This window comes from Oryx dammah, unplaced genomic scaffold (genome assembly GCF_014754425.2).
Source record: "Oryx dammah isolate SB20612 unplaced genomic scaffold, SCBI_Odam_1.1 HiC_scaffold_23, whole genome shotgun sequence".
NCBI lineage: Eukaryota > Metazoa > Chordata > Mammalia > Artiodactyla > Bovidae > Oryx > Oryx dammah.
In genome coordinates, this window is record NW_024070207.1 from 56,379,509 (window position 1) to 56,384,600 (window position 5,092).

The window sequence follows — 5,092 nt, forward strand, 5'->3', positions numbered from 1 at the left end:
AAAAAAAAAAAAAAAAAAAAAAAGAGCTAGTGGGAGGAAGAGATGATAGTGATGTGGCAAAATAAAAAGTAATAATAATAAAATGTTATTTATCACGAAAAAAAAAAGAATTTCCAGTACTTAGTTTTCAATATTAAATTATATTAAAACATAAGATGGCCTCATTTTGTTCTATAATTTCTTTCCCTACGTTTCTTTGGATTTCCACCATGGTGTTAAATAGTACTATTCTTAGTTTTGATCAGTCTTCAATATATCACAATTATACTTCAATAAAATAAAAAATTTTAATGAAAAAAAAAAGATTATATACAATATTATCTTTTTGTTGTTGTTTTTTAAATGACTTTATTTTTTAGAGCAATGTTATGGCAAATATCATTATTTTTTCATGAAATGACCGGATAGCCTTTCTTTCCCACTGAGAGATGGATTAAATTTTTTCTTTGTATGTTTTTATTATAAAGGTGAGATATATTATGAAAAAACCTTAGAAAATACAGAAAATGGAAAAAACCACCAACAATACCATCACTTAAATTGTTATCAACTGTTTGATGTAGATCTTTCAAATATTTTTCTAAATTTATTTTAATAGCATTATAGTCTATAGGACCTAAACTTGTTAAAACTCTAAATAGATACTATCAAACTCCCTTTCAATGGTATACCAATAATACACACCACTGGCATTTTAACCAACATGGAGTATTGCACTTTCTATGTTACCACTTTAACAAGAAACGTTATCACAATGTTTAATTATGTATGACTCTGATTTCCAGTAATGTTAAACATTTTGACAATTTTATTAGACATTTATGTTTCTCCTTTCTGTCAATTTTATATTACTCTTTTGCTTAATTGAAAGAAGTAAGTGATTTTGTTATAGATTACAAACAGTTTTTGTAATTTGCCTCAATATTAATTGTAGCAATTTTTGATGTCCATAGGCTTAATTTTATTAATTTACTCAAATCTATAACTCTTTTCCTTGTGGATCCTGTTTTTGAATCATAATAATAATAATTGGAGATTTATTTCACACCACAATATATTTCACTTCCATTGTGAATAGCCAAATGGGTAAGTTCTTTTTCCTTTTGAAAATTTCTATTGCTATTATGCCTCTAAAGGAAAAATTTTAGATTATCAACATCCATATTTTCCTTTATATTTTTATTATTTTTAACAGACTAAAGTCTTTTAAAGTTTTTTAAAACAAGTTTTTAGTTTACAGAATAATTGTCAGAAAGCAGAGACTTCCCACATACCTCCCCTCTCTCCTCCCTCCACCTCATTCACACACAATTTCTCATATTATTAACATTTTGCATTTGTGTAACTTGTGCAATGCATTTGGTACAATTGATGAATCAATGCTGATATATTATGATTAACCAAAGTCCATAGTTTATATTAGGATTCAGTCTTTCTGTTTTACAGTTCTGTGGATTTTGATACATGTAGATAGCTCAGTTTGTAAAGAGTCCACCTGCAATGCAGGAGACCCCAGTTCGATTCCTGGGTTGGGAAGATCCCCTGGAGAAGGGATAGGCTACCCACTCCAGTACTCTGACCTGGAGAATTCCATGGACTGTATAGTTCATGGGGTCGCAAAGAGTCAGACACAGCTGAGCGACTTTCACTTCACTTCACATAATGTTCTATGTTCACCATTATATATATATATATATATATATATATATATATATAATAGTTTCACTTCTCTAAAACTGCCCTGTGCCCTACCTATTCATCTTTATCTCCACTCTCAAAAAAGAACAGAATCCATCTGACAGAAACTCCCTCATCTTCCTTAATCTAAATCTATACCTACACCTATTTTATTATTCCTCTCTCAACTTGCTTTCTTTAGAGAACCTGTCCCTTCTATTTCAATTGGTCTATCTTTAATTTCACTGATTCTTTCTTCTACCAGCTCAAATATAATTTTGAGCTCTCTAGTAAACTTTTCATTTTAGTTATATTTTTCAACTCCAGAATTTATATCAAGCTTAATTTTTATAGCTTCTCTTTATTGAAATTCTCTATTTGGTGAGACAGATGAATGGGTAAAGAAGATGTGATACATATATATGGTGGAATATTACTCAGCCATAGAAAGGAATGAAACTGGGTCATTTGTAGTGATGTGGATGAACCTAAAGTCTGTCATACAGAGTGAAGTAAGTCAGAAAGAGAAAAACAAATATTGTATCTTAACTCATATACATGGAATCTAGAGAAATGGCACCAATAAACTTATTTTCAGGGCAGGAATAGAGATGCAGATGTAGAGAACAGACTTGTGGACATAGGGAGGGGAGGAGGAGAGGGCGGGACAAGTTGAGAGAGTAGCATTGACATATATATATATGACCATATGTAAAATAGCTAGTGAGAAGCTGTTATATGACACAGGGAACCCAGCCTCGTCCTCTGTGATGACCTAGAAGGATGGGATGGAGGTGGAGTGGGAGGGAGATCCAAGAGGGAGGAGATTTACATAGTTGATTATACATATAGTTGATTCAGGTTGTTGTACTGCAAAAATTAACACAGCATTGTAAAGCAATTATGTTCCAGTTAAGAGAATAAAGATGAAAAAATGCCAGTCCCAAAAGTAGAAATCAATAGGATGGTTAAAGATACAACAGGAAAATGCAAACCATAAAATGTTGGTACAACTCTGTTAACATCAACACAATAGATATTAAGGTAATAAAACTTACTGAAGATTTAAAAGGTCACAACATTCAAATGAAAAGGTCAATATGCCAGGATGATATAACATCATAGTCAAGTTATAACATAGCTTCAATACCCATAATCAAAAATTTACAGGAGTAAAGAAGAAATGTGAAAATTCAGCACTATATAACCTCCTTTAGGAACTAATGGAGAAAGCAAGGTGGCTCAGATGGTAAAGAATCCACCTACAATGCAGTAGACCTGGGTTGGATCCATGGGTCTGGAAGATCTCCTGGAAAAGAGAATGTCAACCCATTCCAGTATTCTTGCCTGGAGAATCCCATGGACAGAGGGGCCTGTTGTGCTACAGTCCATGCAGTCACAAAGAGCCAGACATGACTGCGGGACTAACATTTCACTTTTTTTCCCCAGTGAAAACAGTCATAAATGCAATGAAGATATGAAATATTGGTTTAACACAATTAATAATATTGATCTAACAGTCACAAACAGAAAACTTCACCCATTACTATAGAAAGGAAAATAGCCACCCATGTGCCACAGACCTCAAGAAATGAGGCTAAATGTATGTTTGTGAGAGTAATGTGTATAAGATGGAACAGTCATACTTCTTTTCCTAACGACCATATAGAAAGTATGTAAACCCTATGGGAAATAGGTCTCAAGAGAGTGGCAACCTATTCTTTCTCACCAGTTTGTTGGCCTGCTTTGGCATATTGGAGAGGCAGTGTCATCTAGGAGCATCTATAAGAGACCTGCTCAAAAAGTTATCCTTCTACACATACTTTCACCAAAAGAACTACAGCACTTAGCATAATTTGAAAACTGCATTGGACTAATAATATATCTACATTCTTAACTATTTTTGCATCAACAGATCTCTGGTGAATCCAATGTAAGTTGCTAATGAGCACAAGATTTCTTTGGGGAGAGGTGATAAAATGTTCTAAAATGTGACCATGGAAATGGTTACAGAACTCTGTGCATATACTAAAAACCATTAATTGTATGCTTAATAGGATGAATTTTATGATATGTAAACTATACCTTCAAAAGTCTGCAAAAAAAAAAAGAAATAAAACTTGTTGGAGGAAGTTTGCCATTTGAGAATGAGTCAAAGATTAATGAAGTTTGGACTTAGACTCTGATATTATATATTAACTCTATAATTTAAATATATATAGTTATGGTACAAAATCTGACTCCCTGAGACTATACGTATGGAAGATGCTCTCCACCATTAGATGTTCTAAGCAAGCTTTCCAATAGACTTAGACAATAAAGCACCATTTCAAATATTAAATTCCATTTTTATGAGACTTTATTTTTCCACCTAAAACTGCCTAATCTTAGTTTAGATTAAATTCCCATGATTGTATCAGAATGAAAGAGATATTTTATAGGAAGGCAGTATGTAGGAGATCAGATTAGACCCAAGTTTTTAAGAGGGGAAAGGATGAAGAAAGGAATATTTAGTATTAAATAAGACTATTTAGCTATTCTGTTTCTAATCATTCACCTGTAGGCATACTATGCAGAGTGTCTTCTGATACTTACCATATATATGTAATCAGACAGTGTAAATGGGTCCAGTGAGCTATGGTCAATTTTTTGCAGCAGCTTTATAGGCACTAATATGCAAAATGTCAAAGAGTTGAAAATTGGCATGGGAACTGCAATTACTGTTCATACAACTGGAATGGTTAAAAAGTTGATATTTGGCATACTTTCATTTAAAATAATATATTGTGAGAGACTAAATTAAAGTAGTGTTAATCTAAGTTTTAAAGTGACAGCCTTATCATACCTATTTATTTCCATGGAATAAATCCTGAGTATTGAATCAAGTAATGGTCTAGGCATTGTCACAGAACTGAGGAAAGAATAAATGAACTAAGGAGATTTCAAAGCACAGAAGCAAGGAGTGTACACTAAAGTACTAAGGATGCTTGAAATGGAAGGTAGTGAAGACTCTGGGTTAAAGCAATTTCAAAATAAGGATTTACCAAACACCAAAGAAGATAAAGCCATTGTTTTAATGTAAAAATAATGGCTCCTTCCTCTCAGTTTAGAAAAATGTTGGCATATTTTAAATCAAAAATAAAAAGATATCTGTAATCTCACATCCCCCTAGAATTATCTCTGAGTTTTCATCTTACTGTTCCTCATAACTTATAGACACAGCTGATTAATTCTTCCTTTCCATCAGTCTTCTCCCTTTTTTGCTTTCACACCACATTCTTCTCATCTTCTTCATACTTTATCTCTTCTTAGTTCCCTTTGAATTAATCCTGGAATGTGAAATCAAGTGGGCCTTAGGAAGTATCACTACAAACGAAGCTAGTGGAGGTGATGGAATTCCAGTTGAACTATTTCA